The sequence below is a fragment of the Aquarana catesbeiana genome, linkage group LG09 (assembly GCF_042186555.1).
Source record: "Aquarana catesbeiana isolate 2022-GZ linkage group LG09, ASM4218655v1, whole genome shotgun sequence".
Lineage (NCBI taxonomy): Eukaryota > Metazoa > Chordata > Amphibia > Anura > Ranidae > Aquarana > Aquarana catesbeiana.
This window is the reverse complement of record NC_133332.1, coordinates 28,275,447-28,301,554: the sequence shown is the minus strand read 5'-3', so window position 1 is coordinate 28,301,554 and position 26,108 is coordinate 28,275,447. Positions and strand designations below refer to the sequence as shown.

At 46.2% G+C, this 26,108-nt stretch overlaps 1 long non-coding RNA gene across 1 annotated transcript; it reads right to left on the bottom strand.

Annotated features, from left to right (window-relative positions):
• Positions 1–4,500: 4,500 nt before the first annotated feature.
• Positions 4,501–25,572, bottom strand: LOC141107134 (uncharacterized). Its single transcript, XR_012235793.1, has 3 exons — positions 25,487–25,572; positions 25,402–25,450; positions 4,501–5,916 (listed from the first exon to the last, which is right to left on the bottom strand). It is a non-coding gene; the product is annotated as an uncharacterized lncRNA (long non-coding RNA).
• Positions 25,573–26,108: the final 536 nt, after the last annotated feature.

Below are 26,108 nucleotides of genomic sequence, written 5' to 3'. Positions count from 1 at the left end.
TCCTGTTGCAGAAAGAACAGAAATAGATCTATCGCCTACAGGCTACCAAGCCCCCTGGCTTGAATGATACCATCTCATTCTGACCCTTTTTGGAGGGTTTTACCTCCGGGGGCCCCGAGTGGGACCCCTCTGAGGTAAATACACCTCTGTTTTTGTAAAACTAGTACCAATCACGATTCAATACTATATGCATGTCTTTCCCTGCAAGCCATATAATTCCTATTCGCTTTTCAGCGAATCGGGCAGGCTGGTCATCATTAGACTTTATATCAATACAGGCCAATTAGGTTAAATTTATGCTGGATTTTCCAATTTAATTATGTGCATATGCTTTAATTGGATTACATGCCCGCTATATATAGATATATATATATATATATCTATATATATATATATATATGTTGGCATCAGCCTACATTTTGGCGATTAATCTTTTGTTATTTTGTATATAACAATTTTTTCATATATGCTGTTATTGACATTATTTTGTCTGTCTGTTTGCTCCTTGTAGGTTTTCCTGTGTCCTTTCTGGTATGCTTTTTCAACTGTCGTGGATTCTTATTATACATTCTTTCTTCCCTCACATAGTCCTGGGTACAATTGCTCTGCTATGTTGTGGATCTGGCTCCCGGACTAACACCGCACTCGAGGGACCGTCGGCATGCGCCTTAGCGGTCCACTCAGCACACGGGGGCCAATGTGCCATTTTTCCCTTTTGGCGCTCTTTGGCCTCCCGTTCCAGTGATCGCACATGATTGGGACAATGTGTCTGTCCCATCACCATGGCGATCAACGCGCCGTGGGTCCCCGACGTGGACGCCGGTCCCCTCCCAGCACGTGTCAGCTGTTGCCAGAGTTGGATGGCCCCTCCCTCTGTGCTCTGATACGTGGGTGGGACCAAGGAGGCGGGCCTGTGCACCGGGGATTCGGAGGGCGATCCCTCCCCCCTCCCCACCCACTGTCCATGACGTTCACCAGCTCATCGGCTGTTGCTGATATTTACACTAATGAGCCGCATTATAAAAGCCTTATGCCTTGAATGGCCAGTCTCATGCCTGTATAGGCGTCGGACCGGCCGCTCATCCTGACCACCCTTCAAGGTAACCAGCTCATCCCTATCCTTATAGATTGTAGGCTCTGTCTAGAGACAGGGGTTAGGTGAGACCAGCACACGCAAGCCAACCCACACATCAGTATGATGTGGATTGGCTGTGCTGGGACACTGCTTGCAGCAGTACTTTTTGTATATTGGTTCCCTTGCGATTTTAATTAATCACACAATATATTTTTTCTTTTTGTTTCTGTTTTTCAGCCACTATATACTGATGGGTCCAATTATGCTGTTTTTCCCTCTGATGTGAGACCTGGTCACACAGAGGGATTCAACATTCATCCCTACCCTGCCAAGTTATATGCGATCTCCTCCTACCTGCTAGGAGTGATCTTCACTTTATATAAACCTATAGGTAAGCTGGTGGACGGATTGATATCCCCATTATACTAATATCCATATACACTAGATATAAGGTCCATCTTCTTTGTTTTTGTTCATCCCCTCCCTCCTCATCACTGGAGCAAACCTGGCAGTATGCTGCAGCAGAGGGAACATGACTGCCAGATTGCTGTCTTTCTTGGGCACCCCCTGTCTGGGCTCACGTTACTGCCTTCCTCTAGCTGGGTACCATCATCGAAGCCTTCAAAATGCTGGGCATCCTCCTGGAGCATGTACCCAACACTGTGGTCAAACAGTTCGAGGGACTCCTCAGGAGGACATGGTGGGGCTAGGGAAGGAGTCATTGATGCCACTGAGCCGAGGGAAGAGGCAGCGTTGGTAGCTGCTTTGCCAGACAAAGTACCCTGAGTCTGGGTGAGAGAGGCTGAGGACGATGAGGACGGCTTGGTCATCCACTAGACCAAGTCTTCCGCATGTTGCGGCTCAACACGGGCAGCTCCCGAAAAAAAGGCCAAGCGTGTCCCACGGCCATGTGCTGATGAGGATGCACCGTGTCCACGACCAGCACTGTTGCCTCTAGACACAGAGCCTGCTTGCCCTCTTTTATTGGCTTGTGACTGTCTGCCTCTCCTTGTTGGCCTTCCAGACATACTATTGGCCTGCAGTGAGCTGCACAAAACTGGGATGTATATGTATATATATATATATATATATATATATATATATATATATATTTATATACCGATTATACTGCAGCTAGCAGAATCAACTGCCTGCCTGTAGTATAATTAGTATGATAACACCTGCACTTGTCTTCAGGTAGCTATACTGTAGGTGCAACTGTGCAGGGTACACAGTACAGTAACTGGAAATACTTCAAAGAGCCTACACAAGCACATGGCTGCAGGTAGCTATACTGTAGGTGCAACTGTGCGGGGTACACAGTACAGTAACTGGAAATACTTCAAGACCCTACACAAGCACCTGGCTGCAGGTAGCTATACTGTAGGTGCAACTGTGCGGGGTACACAGTACAGTAACTGGAAATACTTCAAAGAGCCTACACAAGCACCTGGCTGTCTATCTCTCTCTCAAGCCGGAACACACTACACAGGGCCGACATGCAGGCGGCCTTATATAGTGTGGGGCATGTACTAAACCCCCTGAGCTAATTGGCCAAAGCCTCCTTGGCTTTGGCCAATTACGGCTCTCTGTGCACACAGCGCTGTGATTGGCCAAGCATGCGGGTCATAGTGCATGCTTGGCCAATCATCAGCCAGCGATGCACTGCGATGCCACAGTGAATTATGGGCTGTGACGCGCCACTCGAATTTGGCGCGAACGGCTCATATCGTTCGTAATTCAGCGAACGACCGAACACACGATGTTCGAGTTGAATATGGGTTTGACTCGAACACGAAGCTCATCCCTAGTAATGACTCAGTATCGCAGGGGCAGACAGAAGTAAGGGGGAGGAGGAACAGATTTGTGCCCTTTTTGTGTGTCTTTTAGGACAACGGGCTGAGTGGTTGGACGTTAAATGCATTGTCAAGTATGTAGTACCCAAATGGTTGGTGTTTTTGCCACGTTTAATGTGTCTGGGACACAGTTTGCAGATAGCAACAGTGCGATCTGCTGCAGATGTGCTGAAAAAGGCCCAGACAGCTGAGCTTTGGGGAGTGGGCCGGGAGATAACAGCTGCAGAATGTGATGGAATAGGGTGGCTGCTCTCTACTCTTTCTTGATGTCGGCCTCCTCGGGGTTGTGCCGCCTCACCTTCAGTTTCCTCCTCTGCTCTATCTGGCACCCAAGTCACATCAGTGACCTCATCATCATCATCTCCATCTCCTCCATCTTCATCATTACCACTGGAGACAACTTGGCAATATGCTGTGGCTTGGGGAACATGAATGCCAATTTGTCTACCAGTGTTCCTCCCTCTCTCTAGGCTCATGTTCCTGTTATCCTCAATCTCAGAACCAACATCTGAATCCAGTAATGGCTGGGCATCATCAAGGAGCAATGCTGTGGTCAAATAACTCAGCTGACTCCTCAATGGCTGATGTTTGGGCTATGGTAGAAATAGATGTGGACAAGGAGGCAGGTTTATCCACTCTGGCAACTGCAGGGGACTGCATACTTGTCTCTGCTTGTGTGACAGAGGATGAGGAAGGTTTAATAAGCCATTCCACTACATTCTCTGCATGCTGTGGCTGGATAACACAGCCAAATTCACTAAACAGGAATTATGCCCTGCCCTGCACCACGTCCACCTTTGCCTGTGGACACATTTGTTGCTGGCCCCCTTACAGTAGCAAGGGAACGTCTGCCTCTCCTTGTTGTCCTCCCAGACATTATTGGGAGGGAGGGGGCAGTGCATATAAGCAAATGTAAAGTAGAAGCTGAAATGTGAACGTAGATGCACTTTAATCAATGTAAAGAGGTGTTTGGTGCACTTTAATTTGAGTAATCACACTACACAGGCACACTCCACAGGTACACTATAATATACTGCAATATAATGCGCCAAACATACAGTGACGCACAGAACTATATGGCGTTAAACTGGCAGTAACGCACACAGAACTATATGGCGTTAAACTGGCAGTAATGTGCACAGAACGTTATGGCGTTAAACTGGCAGTAACGCATGCAAAACTATATGGCGTTAAACTGGCAGTAATGTACACAGAAGTAAATAGCATTAAACTGGCAGTAACGCACAAAACTATATGCCGTTAACTAGTTGCTTCCGGCAGCTGTGAGCCGACCGGCTCACAGCTGCTGCCCGTCGCTTCCGGGATCAGCGGTGGATGGTGGTGACGTCAGCACGTCGCTCCTCCCTACGCCGTTTCGACAAACCTGTCGTCTTCCTGGGGTGAAGACGACAGGTTTGTCGAAACGGCGTAGGGAGGAGCGACGTGCTGACGTCACCACCATCCACTGCTGATCCCGGAAGCGACGGGCAGCAGCTGTGAGCCGGCCGGCATAGTTTGTGTACACACGCGATTTTAAAACTACAACACTGTAAGTGCATTTCTTGTGATTTTTTAATAAATAATATCAGTATTACGCTATGGAGCTCTTTCTTTTATCCTTGGGATTTGAGTGCCAGTATATCATCCAGCGGACCCCCTGAGAGGTGACCCTTGGAGCCATATTTCTGCCAGAGACCCAGTGGCTGGGGGATACAGCCACCTGCACATACGATGTCCTTAAACAAGAGATCAAAAGATCTGGTAAGGGGCAGATCGTTCTTTTTGGTGGAGGAATTTCCCTATCATCACACTCTTCAGGGTGACAACATTGCATGCTTCACATCATCAGAAGAGTGGTGTTTTATTTTTTATTTTTCATTTTTTACTGGTGAAAGACATTTTCAGCAAAGGAACGTTTGTGTATGGACTTTGCTTAACATACTGGATGTTTGATTGTTCATATATATATATAGAGTAATCATATATGTTCCAAATTTGTGATAATTAAGTTTAATGTTTGTTCCAGCAATTATCATCCTTTTTTAAATATCGTTAATTGTTTTTTATCAAACATAGGTGCACATGTTATAGTCATATAAATGGTTCATGACCACACTCACTCATTAACAGCAGCGCAGCCTTTCTTTGTATAGTTAACTAGTTGCTGCCTGCACACCATCAAATGACGGCGGGGCGGTGCGGCTCTTGTTCTGGGACGCCGTCACACGGCCCGACCCCGACCTCTGTATAGAGCCGCATCCATGGCTCTTAAACCTTGTATAAAGTCTTCCACCAGATGCAGCTTGTCACTTGCCATTATAACGTCTTTCACTGGATGCAGCTGGTCACTTGCCATTATAAAGTCTTCCACCAGATGCAGCTTGTCACTTGCCATTATAAAGCCTTCCACCCGATGTAGCTTATCACTTGCCATTATAAAGTCTTCCACCGGATGCAGCTTGTCACTTACCTTTATAAATCCTTCCCCCAGATGCAGCTTGTCACTTGCCATTATAAAGTCTTAAACCAGATGCAGCTTGTCACTTGCCATTATAAAGCCTTCCACCTGATGTAGCTTGTCACTTGCCATTATGAAGTCTTCCATTCGATGCAGCTTGTCACTTGCCATTTTAAACCTTTCCTCCCGATGCAGCTTGTCACTTGCCATTACAAAGTCTTACTCCAGATGCAGATTGTCACTTGCTATTATAAAGCCTTCCACTGGATGCAGCTTGTCACTTGCCACTATAAAGCCTTCTACCAGATGCAGCTTGTCACTTGCCATTTTAAAGTCTGCCACCTGTTGCAGCTTGTCACTTACCATTGTATAGCCTTCCACCCGATGTAGCTTGTCACTTGCCATTATAAAGCCTTCCACCCAATCTAGCTTATAACTTGCCATTATAAAGTCTTCCAACCGATGCAGTTTGTCACTTGCCATTATGAAGCCTTCCACCATATGCAGCTTGTCACTTGCTATTATGACTGTGTGAAAAAAGGGGGGAAATACTGCGCTAAAGTCAAATAAACCGTGAATGAAAAGCTGCTAACACACAAACAAACCAAGTCTAAACAAGAGTGCAAACAATAAGTGTAGCGCTAGAAATTAATATATGAGTGAAAACATATAGATAAAATACAAAAACCTGTATGCATCCAGAACGCCTCAATCACGAGAGCAGGATGGGTGCAAAAAATGAAGTGTAGAGTGTCCAATAGAGGGTCCTGCCCCTGTGGAAGACTTGTTAGTCGAAACACGTCGGGCCAGCACCTCCTGCTTCCCACATGCCATTTTATACATTTTGTGATCACCTTTTTTATATGGTAGTTTACCTTCAATAAACCTACCTTGGTTGACCTACGCCATGTGGAGTCCCTTTTTCTTTTGTTTCCTCATGCTGGAGCACTGATGACCACCTGTCAGTTGCGATTATAAAGCCGTTCACCGGATGCAGGTTGTCACTTGCTGTTATAAAGCCTTCCACTTGATGCAACTTGTCACTTGCCTTTATAAAGCCTTCTAGCAGATGCAGCTTGTCACTTGCCATTATAAAGTCTTCCAGCAGATGGAGCTTGTCATTTGTCATTATAAAGTCTTCCACCGGTTGTAGCTTGTCACTTGCCATTAGAAAGTCTTCCACCAGATGCAGCTTGTCACTTACCTTTATATATCTTTCCACCATATTCAGCTTGTCACTTACCTTTACAAAGCCTTCCACCAGATGCAGCTTGTCACTTTCCATTATAAAGCATTCCACCAGATACAGCTTGTCACTTGCCATTACAAAATCTTCCACCAGATGCAGCTTGTCACTTACCTTTATAAGTCTCCTTCCACCAGATGCAGATTGTCACTTGCTATTATCAAGTCTTCCACCGGAAGCAGCTTGTCACTTGTCATTATAAATCCTTCCCCCCAGATGCAGCTTGTCACTTGCCGTTAGAAAGTCTTCCCCCAAATGCAGCTTGTCACTTACCGTTATAAAGCCTTCCCCCAGATGGAGCTTTTCACTTGCCATTGTAAAGCCTTCCACCGGATGCAACTTGTCACTTTCCATTATAAAGCCTTCCACTAGATACAGCTTGTCACTTGCCATTACAAAATCTTCCACCAGATGCAGCTTGTAACTTACCTTTATAAGTCTCCTTCCACCAGATGTAGCTTGTCACTTGCCATTATAAAGTCTCCACCCAATGTAGCTTGTCACTTGCCATTATAAAGTCTACCACCAGATGTAGCTTGTCTCTTCCCATTATAAATTCTTCCCCCCAGATGCTGCTTGTCACTTGCCATTATAAAGCCTTCCCCCGGATGCTGCTTGTCACTTGCCATTATAAAGCTTTCCACTGGATGCAACTTGTCACTCACCTTTATAAAGGCTTCCACCAGATGCAGCTTGTCACTTGCCAATATAAGGCCTTGTAGCAAATGCAGCTTGTCACTTGCCATTATAAAGGCTTCCACCAGATGCAGCTTGTCACTTGCCATTATAAAGCCTTCCCCCAGTTGCAGCTTGTCACTTACCATTATAAAGCCTTCCACTGGATGCAACTTGTCAGTTTTGATTACAAAACCTTTCACCGGATGTAGCTTGGCACTTGCCATTTTAATCCTTCCTCCCAGATGGAGCTTGTCCCTTGCTGTTTTAAAGCCTTCCCCCAGATGCAGCTTGTCACTTGCCATTATAAAGCCTTCCACTTCATGCAACTTGTCACTTGCCTTTATAAAGCCTTCCACCAGATGCAGCTTATCACTTTCCATTATAAAGCCTTCCACCAGATACAGCTTGTCACTTGCCATTACAAAATCTCCACCAGATGCAGCTTGTCACTTGCCATTATAAAAACTTCCACCCAATGTAGCTTGTCACTTGCCATTATAAAGCCTTCCATCAGATGGAGCTTGTCATTTGCAATTACAAAGTCTTCCCCCAGATGCAGCTTGTCACTTGCCGTTATAAAGCCTTCCCCTGGATGCTGCTTGTCACTTGCTATTATAAAGCCTTCCATTGGATGCAACTCGTCACTTGCCATTATAAAGCCTTCTAGCAGACGTAGCTTGTCACTTGCCATTATAAAGCCCTCCACCCAATGTAGCTTGTCACTTGCCATTATAAAGCCTACCACCAGATGCAGCTTGTCACTTCCCATTATAAATCCTTCCCCCAGATGCTGCTTGTCACTTGCCATTATAAAGCTTTCCACCTGATGCAACTTGTCACTTGTCATTATAAAGCCTTCCACCTGATGTAGCTTGTCACTTGCCATTATAAAGTCTTTCACCAAATGCATCTTGTCACTTACCTTTATACATCTTTCACCATATTCAGATTGTCACCTATCTTTACAAAGCCTTCCACCAGATGTAGCTTGTCACTTGCCATTATAAAGGCTTCCACCAAATGCAACTTGTCACTTGCCATTATAAATCCTTTTAGCAGATGCAGCTTGTCACTTGCAATTATAAAGTCTTCCACCGGTTGCGGCTTGTCACTTGCTATTATAAAACCTTCCACCCGATGTAGCTTGTCACTCACCTTTATAAAGGCTTCCACCAGATGCAGCTTGTCACTTGCCAATATAAAGCCTTCTAGTAAATGCAGCTTGTCACTTGCCATTATAAAGGCTTCCACCGGATGCAGCTTGTCACTTGCCGTTATAAAGCCTTCCCCCAGTTGCAGCTTGTCACTTGCCATTATAAAGCCTTCCACTGGATGCAACTTGTCAGTTTCGATTACAAAACCTTTCACCGGATGTAGCTTGGCACTTGCCATTTTAATCCTTCCCCCCAGATGCAGCTTGTCACTTGCCATTATAAAGCCTTCCACCAGATACAGCTTGTCACTTGCCATTACAAAATCTCTACCAGATGCAGCTTGTAACTCACCTTTATAAGCCTTCTACCACCAGATGTAGCTTGTCACTTGCCATTATAAAGCCTTCCACCCAACGTAGCTTGTCACTTGCCATTATAAAGCCTTCCAGCAGATGGAGCTTGTCATTTGCAATTATAAAGTCTTCCACCAGATGCAGCTTGTCACTTCCCATTATAAATCCTTCCTCCCAGATGCAGCTTGTAACTTGCCGTTATAAAGCCTTCCCCTGGATGCTGCTTGTAACTTGCTATTATAAAGCCTTCCACTGGATGCAACTCGTCACTTGCCATTATAAAGCCTTATAGCAGACGTAGCTTGTCACTTGCCATTATAAAGCCTTCCACCAGATGCAGCTTGTTACTTGCCATTATAAAGTCTTCCACCGAAAGCAGCTTGTCACTTGCTATTATAAAGCCTTCCACTGGATGCAACTTGTCAGTTGCGATTATAAAGCCTTTCACCGGATGTAGCTTGTCACTTGCCATTATAAATCCTTCCCCCCAGATGGAGCTTGTCACTTGCCGTTAAAAAGCCTTCCCAAGGATGCAGCTTGTCACTTGCCATTATAAAGCCTTCCACATGATGCAACTTGTCACTTGCCTTTATAAAGCCTTCTAGCAGATGCAGCTTGTCACTTGCCATTATAAAGCCTTCCACTGGATGCAACTTGTCACTTGCCATTATAAAGCCTTCCCCCAGATGCAGCTTGTCACTTTCCATTATAAGGCCTTCATCTTGATGCAACTTGTCACTTGCCATTATAAAGTCTTCCAGCAGATGCAGATTGTCACTTGCCATTATAAAGCCTTCCACTGGATGCAACTTGTAAGTTTCGATTATAAAACCTTTCACCGGATATAACTAGGCACTTGCCATTTTAATCCTTCCCCCCAGATGGAGCTTGTCACTTGCCATTATAAGGCCTTCCACTTGATGCAACTTGTCACTTGCCATTATAAAGTCTTCCAGCAGATGGAGCTTGTCACTTGCCTTTATAAAGTCTTCCACCAGATGCAGCTTGTCACTTATCTTTATACATTTTTCCACCATATTCAGCTTGTCACTTACCTTTTAAAAGCTTTCCACCAGATTCAGATTGTCACTTTCCATTATAAAGCCTTCCACCAGATACAGCTTGTCACTTGCCATTACAAAATCTTCCACTAGATGCAGCTTGTAACTTACCTTTATAAGTCTCCTTCCACCAGATGTAGCTTGTCACTTGCCATTATAAAGCCTTCCACCCAACATAGCTTGTCACTTGCCATTATAAAGCCTTCCAGCAGATAGAGCTTGTCACTTGCCATTATAAAGCCTCCCACCCGATGTAGCTTGTCACTTGCTATTATAAAGTCTTCCACCGGAAGCAGCTTGTCACTTGCCATTATAAAGCCTTCCACTGGATGCAACTTGTCAGTTGCGATTATAAAGCTTTTCACCGGATGTAGCTTGTCACTTGCCATTATAAATCCTTCCCCCCAGATGGAGCTTGTCACTTGCCGTTAAAAAGCCTTCCCAAGGATGCAGCTTGTCACTTGCCATTATAAAGCCTTCCACTTGATGCAACTTGTCACTTGCCTTTATAAAGGCTTCTAGCAGATGCAGCTTGTCACTTGCTATTATAAAGCCTTCCACTGGATGCAACTTGTCACTTGCCATTATAAAGCCTTCCCCCAGATGCAGCTTGTCACTTTCCATTATAAGGCCTTCCACTTGATGCAACTTGTCACTTGCCATTATAAAGTCTTCCAGCAGATGCAGCTTGTCACTTGCCATTATAAAGCCTTCCACTGGATGCAACTTGTAAGTTTCGATTATAAAACCTTTCACCGGATGTAACTTGGCACTTGTCATTTTAATCCTTCCCCCCAGATGGAGCTTGTCACTTGCCGTTTTAAAGCCTTCTCCCAGATGCAGCTTGTCACTTGCCATTATAAAGCCTTCTCCCAGATGCAGCTTGTCACTTGCCATTATAAGGCCTTCCACTTGATGCAACTTGTCACTTGCCATTATAAAGTCTTCCAGCAGATGGAGCTTGTCACTTGCCTTTATAAAGTCTTCCACCAGATGCAGCTTGTCACTTACCTTTATACATTTTTCCACCATATACAGCTTGTCACTTATCATTACAAAATCTTCCACTAGATGCAGCTTGTAACTTACCTTTATAAGTCTCCTTCCACCAGATGTAGTTTGTCACTTGCCATTATAAAGCCTTCCAGCAGATAGAGCTTGTCACTTGCCATTATAAAGCCTTCCACCAGATGCAGCTTGTCACTTCCCATTATAAATCCTTCCCCCCAGATGCTGCTTGTCACTTGCCGTTATAAAGCCTTCCCCGGATGCTGTTTGTCACTTGCCATTTTAATGCCTTCCACTGGATGCAACTTGTCACTTGCCATTATAAAGCCTTCCACCCGATGTAGCTTGCCACTTGCCATTATAAAGTCTTTCACCATATTCAGCTTGTCACCTACCTTTACAAAGCCTTCCACCAGATGTAGCTTGTCACTTGCCATTATAAAGGCTTCCACCAATTGCAGCTTGTCACTTGCCATTATAAAGCCTTCTAGCAGATGTAGCTTGTCAATTGCTATTTTAAGGCCTTCCAACAGATACAGCTTATTATTTGCCATTATTAAGTGTTCCACCAGATGCAGCTTGTCACTTGCCGTTATAAAGGCTTCCACCAGATGCAGCTTGTCACTTGCCGTTATAATGCCTTTCCCCAGTTGAAGCTTGTCACTTGCCATTATAAAGCCTTCCACTGGATGCAACTTGTCAGTTTCGATTATAAAGCCTTTCACCAGATGTAGCTTGTCACTTGCCATTATAAATCCTTCCCCCCAGATGGAGCTTGTCACTTGCCGTTTTAAAGCCTTCCCCCAGAAGCAGCTTTCCACTTGCCATTATAAAGCCTTCCACTGGATGCAACTTGTCACTTGCCATTATAAAGCCTGCCCCAGATGCAGCTTGTCACTTGCCATTATAAAACCTACCACTTGATGCAACTTGTCACTTGCCATTATAAACTCTTCCAGCAAATGGAGCTTGTCACTTGCCATTATAAAGTCTTCCACCAGATGCAGGTTGTCAATTACCTTTATATAGGCTTCCACCAGATACAGCTTGTCACTTGCCATTACAAAATCTTCCACCAGATGCAGCTTGTAACTTAACTTTATAAGTCTTCTTCCACTAGATGTAGCTTGTCACTTACCATTATAAAGCCTTCCACCCAATGTAGCTTGTCACTTGCCATTATAAAGCCTTCCAGCAGATGGAGCTTGTCATTTGCAATTATAAAGTCTTCCACCAGATGCAGCTTGTCACTTCCCATTATAAATCCTTCCCCCCAGATGCAGCTTGTCACTTGCCGTTATAAAGCCTTCCCCTGGATGCTGCTTGTCACTTGCTATTATAAAGCCTTCCACTGGATGCAACTTGTCACTTGCCATTATAAAGCCTTCCACCCAACGTAGCTTGTCACTTGCCATTATAAAGCCTTCCAGCAGATAGAGCTTGTCACTTGCCATTATAAAGTCTTCCACCAGATGCAGCTTGTCACTTGCCATTATAAAGCCTCCCACCCGATGTAGCTTGTCACTTGCCATTATAAAGCCTTCCACCAGATGCAGCTTGTCACTTCCCATTATAAATCCTTCCCCCCAGATGCTGCTTGTCACTTGCCGTTATAAAGCCTTCCCTGGATGCTGTTTGTCACTTGCTATTATAATGCCTTCCACTGGATGCAACTTGTCACTTGCCATTATAAAGCCTTCCACCCGATGTAGCTTGTCACTTGCCATTATAAAGTCTTTCACCATATTCAGCTTGTCACCTACCTTTACAAAGCCTTCCACCAGATGTAGCTTGTCACTTGCCATTATAAAGGCTTCCACCAATTGCAGCTTGTCACTTGCCATTATAAAGCCTTCTAGCAGATGCAGCTTGTCACTTGCTATTTTAAGGCCTTCCAACAGATACAGCTTATTATTTGCCATTATTAAGTGTTCCACCAGATGCAGCTTGTCACTTGCCGTTATAAAGGCTTCCACCAGATGCAGCTTGTCACTTGCCGTTATAATGCCTTTCCCCAGTTGAAGCTTGTCACTTGCCATTATAAAGCCTTCCACTGGATGCAACTTGTCAGTTTCGATTATAAAGCCTTTCACCAGATGTAGCTTGTCACTTGCCATTATAAATCCTTCCCCCCAGATGGAGCTTGTCACTTGCCATTTTGAAGCCTTCCCCCAGAAGCAGCTTTCCACTTGCCATTATAAAGCCTTCCACTGGATGCAACTTGTCACTTGCCATTATAAAGCCTGCCCCAGATGCAGCTTGTCACTTGCCATTATAAAGCCTACCACTTGATGCAACTTGTCACTTGCCATTATAAACTCTTCCAGCAAATGGAGCTTGTCACTTGCCATTATAAAGTCTTCCACCAGATGCAGCTTGTCACTTACCTTTATACGTCTTTCAATTAAATTCAGCTTGTCACTTACCATTACAAAGCCTTCCACCAGATGCAGCTTGTCACTTTCCATTATATAGGCTTCCACCAGATACAGCTTGTCACTTGCCATTACAAAATCTTCCACCAGATGTAGCTTGTAACTTAACTTTATAAGTCTTCTTCCACTAGATGTAGGTTGTCACTTACCATTATAAAGCCTTCCACCCAATGTAGCTTGTCACTTGCCATTATAAAGCCTTCCACCAGATGCAGCTTGTCACTTCCCATTATAAATCCTTGCCCCCAGATGCAGCTTGTCACTTGCCGTTATAAAGCCTTCCCCTGGATGCTGCTTGTCACTTGCTATTATAAAGCCTTCCACTGGATGCAACCTGTCACTTGCCATTATAAAGCCTTCTAGCAGACGTAGCTTGTCACTTGCCATTATAAAGCCTTTCACCAGATGCAGCTTGTTACTTGCCATTATAAAGTCTTCCACCGGAAGAAACTTGTCACTTGTATTATAAATCCCTCCCCTAGTTGCAGCTTGTCACTTGGCATTATAAAGCCTTCCACTGGATGCAACTTGTCAGTTGCGATTATAAAGCCTTCCACTGGATGCAACTTGTCACATGCCTTTAAAAAGCCTTCTAGCAGATGCAGCTTGTCACTTGCCATTATAAAGCCTTCCACTGGATGCAACTTGTTACTTGCCATTATAAAGCCTTCCACTGGATGCAAGTTGTCAGTTGCGATTATAAAGCCTTTCACCAGATGTAGCTTGTCACTTGCTATTATAAATCCTTCCCCCCAGATGGAGCTTGTCACTTGCCGTTAAAAAGCCTTCCCAAGGATGCAGCTTGTCACTTGCCATTATAAAGCCTTCCATTTGATGCAACTTGTCACATGCCTTTAAAAAGCCTTCTAGCAGATGCAGCTTGTCACTTGCCATTATAAAGCCTTCCACTGGATGCAACTTGTCACTTGCCATTATAAAACCTTCCCCCAGATGCAGCTTGTCACTTGCCATTATAAGGCCTTCCACTTGATGCAACTTGTCACTTGCCATTATAAAGTCTTCCAGCAGTTGGAGCTTGTCACTTGCCATTATAAAGTCTTCCACCAGATGCAGCTTGTCACTTACCTTTATACATTTTTCCACCATATTCAGCTTGTCACTTACCTTTACAAAGCCTTCCACCAGATGCAGCTTGTCACTTTCCATTATAAAGCCTTCCACCAGATACAGCTTGTCACTTGCCATTACAAAATCTTCCACCAGATGCAGCTTGTAACTTACCTTTATAAGTCTCCTTCCACCAGATGTAGCTTGTCACTTGCCATTATAAAGCTTTCCACCCAACGTAGCTTGTAACTTGCCATTATAAAGCCTTCCAGCAGATGGAGCTTGTCACTTGCCATTATAAAGCCTTCCACCCGATGCAGCTTGTCACTTACCATTATAAAGTCTTTCACCATATTCAGCTTGTCACCTACCTTTACAAAACCTTCCATGAGATGTAGCTTGTCACTTGCCATTATAAAGGCTTCCACCAATTGCAGCTTGTCACTTGCCATTATAAAGCCTTCTAGCAGATGCAGCTTGTCACTTGCTATTTTAAGGCCTTCCAACAGATACAGCTTATTATTTACCATTATTAAGTGTTCCACCAGATGCAGCTTGTCACTTGCCATTATAAAGGCTTCCACCAGATGCAGCTTGTCACTTGCCATTATAATGCTTTCCCCCAGTTGCAGCTTGTCACTTGCCATTATAAAGCCTTCCACTGGATGCAACTTGTCAGTTTCGATTATAAAGCCTTTCACCAGATATAGCTTGTCACTTGCCATTATAAATCCTTCCCCCCAGATGGAGCTTGTCACTTGCCATTATAAAGCCTTCCACTGGATGCAACTTGTCACTTGCCATTATAAAGCCTTCCCCCAGATGCAGCTTGTTACTTGCCATTATAAACCCTACCACTTGATGCAACTTGTCACTTGCCATTATAAACTCTTCCAGCAAATGAAGCTTGTCACTTGCCATTATAAAGTCTTCCACCAGATGCAGCTTGTCACTTACCTTTATACATCTTTCCACCAAATTCAGCTTGTCACTTACCTTTACAAAGCCTTCCACCAGATGCAGCTTGTCACTTTCCATTATAAAGCCTTCCACCAGATACAGCTTGTCACTTGCTATTACAAAATCTTTCACCAGATGCAGCTTGTAACTTAACTTTATAAGTCTCCTACCACCAGATGCAGCTTGTCACTTGTCATTATAAAGTTTTCCACCGGAAGCAGCTTGTCACTTCCCATTATAAATCCTTCCCCCCAGATGCTGCTTGTCACTTGCTATTATAAAGCCCTACACTGGATGCAACTTGTCACTTGCCATTATTTTTTTTTGTAATCTTTGTTTTATTTTATATATTAAAAAGAACATACAAACATATGGTCTATGGTCAGTCTTACCACATTACAGTGCGTTTCTTACAGTGCAGACCTAGATGTTTTTGGCAAAAACAAATTATCGAACAGATCACAGAACAAATTATAAAACGGAGGGGTAAGGGAAGGAGGAGGAGGGGGGTGAGGGATTAAAACATCTCCAAACTGTATTACACTGTTAAACAGTCATAATGAGTCCCAGAGGGGGTCCTGCCGTAGCAGCTTTGGCCGGACCCATCTTTTTTAGCCCTCCATTCTGATACCGGAGGGGGGTCTCGTCCCTGCTTTAAGGCCCTGAGATGCCCACTGGGCGGGTCCCTCGGGAGGGGGGCCACAGGCCTCCAACTAACCTCCACCAAGAGGGAGACGCCCCACGGGCATCCCTTTGGGCCAATGCATTCAAAAGGTGCTGTGTCACCAGGCGGAGCCCCTATCCAATACGTCTACACCAGTAACGACTTTGTAACATTTAGCAGATGGAGCAGATGGAGCTTGTCATTTGTCATTATAAAGTCTTCCACCGGTTGTAGCTTGTCACTTGCCATTATAAAGCCTTCTAGCAGATGCAGCTTGTCACTTGCAATTATAAAGCCTTCCACCAGATGCAGCTTGTCACTTGCTATGTTAAGGCCTTCCAACAGATGCAGCTTATTATTTGCCATTATTACGTCTTCCACCAGATGCAGCTTGTCACTTGCCATTATAAAGCCTTCCCTCAGTTGCACCTTGTCACTTGCCATTATAAAGCCTTCCACTGGATGCAACTTGTCAGTTGCGATTATAAAGCCTTCCACTGGATGCAACTTGTCAGTTGCGATTGTAAAGCCTTTCACCGGATGTAGCTTGTCACTGCCCATTATAAATCCTTCCCCCAGATGGAGCTTGTCACTTGCCCTTTATAAATCCTTCTAGCAGATGCAGCTTGTCACTTGCCATTATAAAGTCTTGCAGCAGATGGAGCTTGTCATTTGCAATTATAAAGTCTTCCAGCGGTTGCAGCTTGTCACTTGCCATTATAAAGTATTCCACCAGATGCAGCCTGTCACTTTCTATTATAAAGCCTTCCACTAGATACAGCTTGTCACTTGCCATTACAAAATCTTCCACCAGATGCATCTTGTAACTTACCTTTATAAGTCTCCTTCCACCAGATGTAGCTTGTCACTTGCCATTATAAAGCCTTTCACCCAACGTAGCTTGTCGCTTGCCATTATATAGCCTTCCACTGGATGCAACTTGTCACTTGCCATTATAAAGCCTTCTAGCAGACGTAGCTTGTCACTTGCCATTATAAAGCCTTCCACCAGATGCAGCTTGACACTTGCCATTATTAAGTCTTCCACCGGAAGCAGCTTGTCACTTGCCATTATAAATCCTTCCCCCCAGATGTAGCTTGCCACTTGCCGTTATAAAGCCTTCCACCAGATGCAGCTTGTCACTTCCCATTATAAATCCTTCCCCCCAGATGCAGCTTGTCACTTGCCATTATAAAACCTTCCCCCAGATGCAGCTTGTCACTTGCCATTATAAGGCCTTCCACTTGATGCAACTTGTCACTTGCCATTATAAAGTCTTCCAGCAGTTGGAGCTTGTCACTTTCCATTATAAAGCCTTCCACCAGATACAGCTTGTCACTTGCCATTACAAAATCTTCCACCAGATGCAGCTTGTAACGTACCTTTATAAGTCTCCTTCCACCAGATGTAGCTTGTCACTTGCCATTATAAAGCTTTCCACCCAACGTAGCTTGTAACTTGCCATTATAAAGCCTTCCAGCAGATGGAGCTTGTCACTTGCCATTATAAAGCCTTCCACCCGATGCAGCTTGTCACTTGCCATTATAAAGCCTTCCACCCGATGCAGCTTGTCACTTACCATTATAAAGTCTTTCACCATATTCAGCTTGTCACCTACCTTTACAAAACCTTCCATGAGATGTAGCTTGTCACTTGCCATTATAAAGGCTTCCACCAATTGCAGCTTGTCACTTGCCATTATAAAGCCTTCTAGCAGATGCAGCTTGTCACTTGCTATTTTAAGGCCTTCCAACAGATACAGCTTATTATTTACCATTATTAAGTGTTCCACGAGATGCAGCTTGTCACTTGCCATTATAAAGGCTTCCACCAGATGCAGCTTGTCACTTGCCATTATAATGCCTTCCCCCAGTTGCAGCTTGTCACTTGCCATTATAAAGCCTTCCACTGGATGCAACTTGTCAGTTTCGATTATAAAGCCTTTCACCAGATGTAGCTTGTCACTTGCCTTTATAAATCCTTCCCCCCAGATGGAGCTTGTCACTTGCCGTTTTAAAGCCTTCCCCCAGATGCAGCTTGTCACTTGCCATTATAAAGCCTTCCACTGGATGCAACTTGTCACTTGTCATTATAAAGCCTTCCCCCAGATGCAGCTTGTTACTTGCCATTATAAACCCTACCACTTGATGCAACTTGTCACTTACCTTTATACATCTTTCCACCAAATTCAGCTTGTCACTTACCTTTACAAAGCCTTCCACCAGATGCAGCTTGTCACTTTCCATTATAAAGCCTTCCACCAGATACAGCTTGTCACTTGCTATTACAAAATCTTCCACCAGATGCAGCTTGTAACTTAACTTTATAAGTCTCCTTCCACCAGATGCAGCTTGTCACTTGTCATTATAAAGTTTTCCACCGGAAGCAGCTTGTCACTTCCCATTATAAATCCTTCCCCCCAGATGCTGCTTGTCACTTGCTATTATAAAGCCCTACACTGGATGCAACTTGTCACTTGCCATTATTTTTTTTTGTAATCTTTGTTTTATTTTATATATTAAAAAGAACATACAAACATATGGTCTATGGTCAGTCTTACCACATTACAGTGCGTTTCTTACAGTGCAGACCTAGATGTTTTTGGCAAAAACAAATTATCGAACAGATCACAGAACAAATTATAAAACGGAGGAGTAAGGGAAGGAGGAGGAGGGGGGTGAGGGATTAAAACATCTCCAAACTGTATTACACTGTTAAACAGTCATAATGAGTCCCAGAGGGGGTCCTGCCGTAGCAGCTTTGGCCGGACCCATCTTTTTTAGCCCTCCATTCTGATACCGGAGGGGGGGTCTCGTCCCTGCTTTAAGGCCCTGAGATGCCCACTGGGCGGGTCCCTCGGGAGGGGGGCCACAGGCCTCCAACTAACCTCCACCAAGAGGGAGGCGCCCCACGGGCATCCCTTTGGGCCAATGCATTCAAAAGGTGCTGTGTCACCAGGCGGAGCCCCTATCCAATACGTCTACACCAGTACCGACTTTGTAACATTTAGCAGATGGAGCAGATGGAGCTTGTCATTTGTCATTATAAAGTCTTCCACCGGTTGTAGCTTGTCACTTGCCATTATAAAGCCTTCTAGCAGATGCAGCTTGTCACTTGCAATTATAAAGCCTTCCACCAGATGCAGCTTGTCACTTGCTATGTTAAGGCCTTCCAACAGATGCAGCTTATTATTTGCCATTATTACGTCTTCCACCAGATGCAGCTTGTCACTTGCCATTATAAAGCCTTCCCTCAGTTGCACCTTGTCACTTGCCATTATAAAGCCTTCCACTGGATGCAACTTGTCAGTTGCGATTATAAAGCCTTCCACTGGATGCAACTTGTCAGTTGCGATTGTAAAGCCTTTCACCGGATGTAGCTTGCCACTGCCCATTATAAATCCTTCCCCCAGATGGAGCTTGTCACTTGCCCTTTTAAAGCCTTCCCCCAGATGCAACTTGTCACTTGCCTTTATAAATCCTTCTAGCAGATGCAGCTTGTCACTTGCCATTATAAAGTCTTGCAGCAGATGGAGCTTGTCATTTGTCATTATAAAGTCTTCCAGCGGTTGCAGCTTGTCACTTGCCATTATAAAGTATTCCACCAGATGCAGCCTGTCACTTTCTATTATAAAGCCTTCCACCAGATACAGCTTGTCACTTGCCATTACAAAATCTTCCACCAGATGCATCTTGTAACTTACCTTTATAAGTCTCCTTCCACCAGATGTAGCTTGTCACTTGCCATTATAAAGCCTTTCACCCAACGTAGCTTGTCGCTTTCCATTATATAGCCTTCCACTGGATGCAACTTGTCACTTGCCATTATAAAGCCTTCTAGCAGACGTAGCTTGTCACTTGCCATTATAAAGCCTTCCACCAGATGCAGCTTGACACTTACCATTATAAATCTTTCTACCAGATGCAGCTTGTCACTTGCCATTATAAAGTCTTCCACCGGAAGCAGCTTGTCACTTGCCATTATAAATCCTTCCCCCCAGATGCAGCTTGCCACTTGCCGTTATAAAGCCTTCCACCAGATGCAGCTTGTCACTTGCCATTATAAAGCCTTCCACCAGATACAGCTTGTCACTTGCCGTTATAAAGCCTTCCCCCAGATGCAGCTTGTCACTTACCATTATAAATCCTTCCCTCAGATGGAGCTTTTCACTTGCCATTATAAAGCCTTTAACTGGATGCAACTTGTCACTTGCCTTTATAAAACCTTCTAGCAGATGCAGCTTGTCACTTGCCATTATAAAGGCTTCCACCAGATGCAGCTTGTCACTTGCCGTTATAAAGCCTTCCCCCAGTTGCAACTTGTCACTTGCATCAGTGGAAGGCTTGTCACTTGCCATTATAAAGCCTTCTAGCAGACGTAGCTTGTCACTTGCCATTATAAAGGCTTCCACCAGATGTAGCTTGTCACTTGCCTTTATAAATCATTTCAGCAGATGGAGCTTGTCACTTGTCATTATATAGCCTTCCAGCAAATGGAGCTTGTCGCTTGCCATTATAAAGTCTTCCACCAGATGGAGCTTGGCACTTACCTTTATACATCCTTCCACCATATTCAAATTGTCACTTGCGAATATAAAGTCTTCCACTGGTTGCAGCTTGTCCCTTGCCATTATAAAGCCTTCCACCCAATGTAGCTTGTCACGTGCTATTATAAAGTCTTTCACCAGATGCAGCTTGTCACTTACTTTTATACATCCTTCCACCATATTCAGCTTGTCACTTACCTTTACAAAGCCTTCCACCAGATGTAGCTTGTCACTTGCCATTATAAAGGCTTCCACCATATGCAGCTTGTCACTTGCCAATATAAAGCCTTCTAGCAAATGCAGCTTGTCACTTGCCATTACAAAGCCTTCCATGGATGTAGCTTGTCACTTGCCATTATACATCCTTCCCCCCAGATGCAGCTTGTCACTTGCCGTTATAAAGCCTTCCACCAGATGCAGCTTGTCACTTGCCATTATAAAGCCTTCCACTGATGCATCTTGTCACTTGCCATTATAAAGCCTTCCCCCAGATGCAGCTTGTCACTTGCTGTTATAAAGCCTTCTAGCAGATGTAGCTTGTCCCTTGCAATTATAAAGTCTTCCACCAGATGCAGCTTGTCACTTGCCATTATAAAGTCTTCCACCGGATGCAGCTTGTCATTTGCCATTATAAAGTCTTCCACCAGATGCAGCTTGTCATTATAATGTCTTGCACCAGATGCAGCTTGTCATTATAATGCCTTGCACCAGATGCAGCTTGTCACTTGTAGTCTGCTCCACGTGATCCAGGAGGACGTTATATGATGGCCACCCAGATTGACGAAAGTCCCGCTCGGCCGTCAAATTTTAAAAAGTATAAAAAATATTCCTGTTGTACTGCTGGCCATAGTTGATGCGGCCTACCAATTTACATACAATGATGCGAGATCCTACGGTAGAAGCAGTTATTTGGCCATCTTTCAACACAGCAAATTTGACACACAGCTAAGGGAAAACCAACTCGGCCTTCTACAGGATAAGCTATGGACCGTAAGAAGTGAGTCAGCTTATCCTTCAGTGTCCATTTGCTATAGGGGAACATCTAATGCACCCCATTCCCATGAAGGCCTGAGCCCACAAAAGCACATTTTCAATTATAGACTACAGTGGCCACACAATGGTGGAAATGCTCTTTTGGCTTCCTCACCAAGTGTAGAATACACCATTCTTCCTTTAATTTAGATGTTGATAATGCAGTGACTGTGGTTAAGGCTACCTGTTTGCTGCACAACTATGTGCGTGGACAAGAGGGACACAATACAGAGGATATTGCTTACACCTTGGCCTTTTCAGACTTTTTTCACCACTTCTGAATTTTGAAAATTTTTCCCTTTTTTGACAATATTGGGAACATAATTTGCACTAGCGCTGCACCCACATCTTTTTCCACTTATTTGAGTTTTGTATTTAAAACTTTTGGTGCTGGCAGCTTTTTTTTTTACTTGATTAACTTTTAGTTTTTTATATTTATTTCTAGCAGAGCGTTAACCTTCGTTTTTTTTTACCATTTATTGATAACAGCCCGGACTTCGCCACCCCCCCGCCAACCCTCCCAAGAGGGTGGAATGATGTGATCTCTACCACCACTTAAATCCCCTTTCTTCCCCTTCCTGATTCTCTGTTTGAACTTCAGCAAGTCGCCTTCACCATTAATGGATTGAGTTGCTGCCATGTGATTGGCTAATTAGCAATTTGTGTTACCAAGCAATTAAATAGCAGTGGCGATGCTAGGGAGCGACTTCTGGGGCTATAGCCCAGATTATGGGGCCCATAGCCCTCAGTCTCTTATCGGGTGCAGCAGTGGCGGCCCTGGTGATCTGCCACTGGTGGGGGGGGCCCCCAAGACCCGTCGTCTCCCCCTGCATCTCTGGCTGTCAGTTTAGTATGCAGTGGGGGGAGTTTGGAGGGGGCGATCGGCAGCTCTGTGGTGCCCTCGAGATCTTCCTGGGGCTAGTAGTTCTTTTCCCGAGTGTATACAGTGGAGAGGGGAGGGGCCCCTGACCAGGCATGTATCGGCTTCACTCTTCAGTGTACAAGTGAGTCGCTCTGCTTGTACACTCTTGCTGATACATGCCCGGGTCAGAGGCCCCTCCCCTTTCCACTGCATACACTCAGAAAGGGAAATACTAGCCCCAGTAAGATCTCATGGGCAACACAGAGCTGCCGATCGCCCCCTCCAACCCACCCCCCACTGCATACTAAACTGCAACATTAGTAATCTGGGGTGCAGGGGGAGATGCTGACCATAGACTGTCATCAACATTCAGGTGAGTGACCATGGGGTGAAAGTGTGGGGGGTACAGAGATGTGCTGGGGGTTGGAGGTGCACAGCGGAGACCAGCCAAGTACAGGGGGAACCTCTGGAAGGGGGTGGGGGCTGCTGTCTGGAGACCCTGATGTAAGGGGGAGGCTCTCTGTTGACCCTGATGTAATGAGAGGGGCTCTGGGGACCCTGATGTAAGCAGGGAGGCTCTTTGGGGACTCTGATGTAAGTCGGGAGGCTCTCTGGGGGCCCTGATGTAAGTAGGGAGGTTCTCTGGGTAACCTGATGTAAGGGGGAGGCTCTCTGGGGACCCTGATGTAAGTAGGGAGGCACTCTGGGGACCCTGATGTAAGTAGGGAGGCACTCTGGGGACCCTGATGTAAGTAGGGAGGCTCTCTGGTGACTATGATGTAAGGGGGGGCTCTCCGTGGACCCTGATGTAAGGGGGAGGCTCTCCGTTTACCCTGATGTAATGAGGGGGGCTCTGGAGACCCTGATGTAAGTAGGGAGGCTCTCTGGGGACCCTGATGTAAGGAAGGGGCTTTCTGGGTTCCCCCATGTAAGGAAGAGGCTCTCTGGGGACCCTGATGTAATGAGTGGGGCTCTGGGGACCCTGATGTAAGTAGGGAGGCTCTCTGTGGACCCTGATGTAAGGGGAGGCTTTCTGGGGACCCTAATGTAATGTGGAGGCTCTCTGGTGACCCTAATGTAAAGAAGTGGCTCTCTGGGGACCCTGATGTAAGAAAGTGGCTCTCTGGGGACCCTGATGTAATTAGGGGGGTTCTGGGAACCCTAATGTAAGTAGGGAGTCTCTGGGGGGGACCCTGATGTAAGGGGGAGGCTCTCTGGGGACCCTGATGTAAGGGGGAGGCCCTCTGGGGACCCTGATGTAAGGGGGAGGCTCTCTATGGACCCTGATGTAAGGAAGGGGCTCATTGGGGACCCTGATGTAATGAGGGGGCTCTGGAGACCCTGATGTAAGTAGACAAACTCTTTGGGGACCCTGATGTAAAAGGAGGCTCTCTGGGACCCTGATGTAAGTAGGGAGGCTCTCTGGGGACCCGGATGTAAGGGGAGCCTCTCTGGGACCCTGGTGTAAGTAGGGAGGCTCTCTGGGGACCCCAATGTAAGTATGGAGGCTCTCTGGGGACCCTGATGAATCGGGGAGGCTCTCTGGGGACCCTGATGTAAGGGGGAGGCTTTCAGGGGACCCTGATATAAGGGGGAGGCTCTCTGGGGACCCTGATGTAAGGGGGAGGCTCTCTGGGACCCTGATGTAAGTAGGGAGCCTCTCTGGGGACCTAGATGTAAGGGGAGCCTCTCTGAGGACCCTGGTGTTAGTAGGGAGGCTCTCTAGGGACCCTGTTGTAAGGGGGAGGCTCTCTAGGCACCCTGATGTAAGGAAGAGGCTCTCTAGGGACCCTGATGTAAGTAGGGAGCCTCTCTGGGGACCCGGATGTAAGGGAGCCTCTCTGGGGACCCTGGTGTAAGTAGGAGGCTCTCTGGAGACCCCAATGTAAGTAGGGAGGCTCTCTGGGAAACCTGATGTAAGGGGGAGGCTCTCTGGGGACCCTGATGTAAGTAGGGAGGCTCTCTGTGGGCCCTGATGTAAGTAGGGAGGATCTCTGTGGGCTCTGATGTAAGTAGGGAAGCTCTCTGGGGACCCAGATGTAAGGGGAAGCTCTCTGGGGACCCTGATATAAGGGGAGGCTCTTTGGGGGCCCTGGTGTAGGGGAAGCCTCTCTTGGGACCCTGATGTAATGAGGGGGGCTCTGGGGACCCTGATGTAAGGGGGGCTCTCTGGGGACCCTGATATAATGGGGGATCCACACTCAGATTTGTATTGATGTAAGTAGGGAGGCTCTCTGGGGGCCCTGACGTAAGTAGGGAGGCTCTCTGGGGGCTCTGATGTAAGTAGGGAGGCTCTCTGGGGACCCAGATGTAAGTAGGGAGCCCCTCTGGGGACCCAGATGTAAGGGGAGCCTTTCTGGGGACCCTGGTGTAAGTAGGGAGGCTCTCTGGGGACCCCAATGTAATTAGGGAGGCTCTCTGGGAACCTGATGTAAGGGGGAGGCTCTCTGGGGACCCTGATGTAAGTAGGGAGGCTCTCTGGGGGCCCTGATGTAAGTAGGGAAGCTCTCTGGGGGCTCTGATGTAAGTAGGGAGGCTCTCTGGGGACCCTGATGTAAGGGGAGGCTCTCTGGGGACCCAGATGTAAGGGGAGGCTCTCTGGGGACCCTGATGTAAGGGGAGGCTTACTGGGGACCCTGGTGTAGGGGAAGCCTCTCTGGGGACCCTGATGGAATGAAGGGGGCCCTGGGGACTCTGATGTAAGGGGGGCTCTCTGGGAACCCTGATATAATGGGGGATCCACACTCAGACAGGGGCGGATCCAAAGTCTAGTCTCGAGAGGCGCAGTGCCAGAAAATATATTTTTTTGGGGTAAATCTTTCGGGAAAATGGCTGGTGTTGGCGCTTCAATCATCAGGGCACCATAGTTGTTATGGTGTCAGGATGATTGAAGCGCATTATTACTATTATTACATTGTTATAAAAAATTAAATAGTTTAACTCACCATAATGCAGAATCAGTGGGAGTTCCGAGTGTGTCACTTGCCACGTCACCTGTCACCAGATGCAGATTGTCATTTGCCACGTTACCTGTCACCAGATGCAGATTGCCACTTGCCACATCGCCTGCCACGGATTGTCACTTGCCATGTCACTTGCCACGTCACCTGTCACCAGATGCAGATTGTCACTTGCCACGTCACCTGTCACCAGATGCAGATTGTCCCACCCGCCGGCTCCCTGATTGGCCAGCAGCCCGCTCACACATCGAGCCGCACAGCTGCTCATCCGCGCTCTCACCTTCCCGCTCACCAACTGAGCCGCCGGGCCAGCCCGCTGTCTCTCTCCCGCGGAGCTGCCCGCCGGCTCTCTCACCTACGGAGCCGCCCGGTGGCTCTCTCATCCCTCATCCGCGGAGTTGCCCACTGGCTCTCTCACCCACGGATCTACCCGCTGGCTCTCTCACTCACCCTCATTCTCGGAGGGGGCAATTGCCCCGTTGCCCCCCCCCCCGTATCCACCCCTGCACTCAGATTTGTATTGATGTAAGTAGGAGGCTCTCTGGGGGCCCTGATGTAAGTAGGGAGGCTCTCTGGGGGCTCTGATGTAAGTAGGGAGCCTCTCTGGGGAACCGGATGTAAGGGGAGCCTCTCTGGGGACCCTGGTGTAAGTAGGGAGGCTCTCTGGGGACTAAAATGTAAGTAGGGAGGCT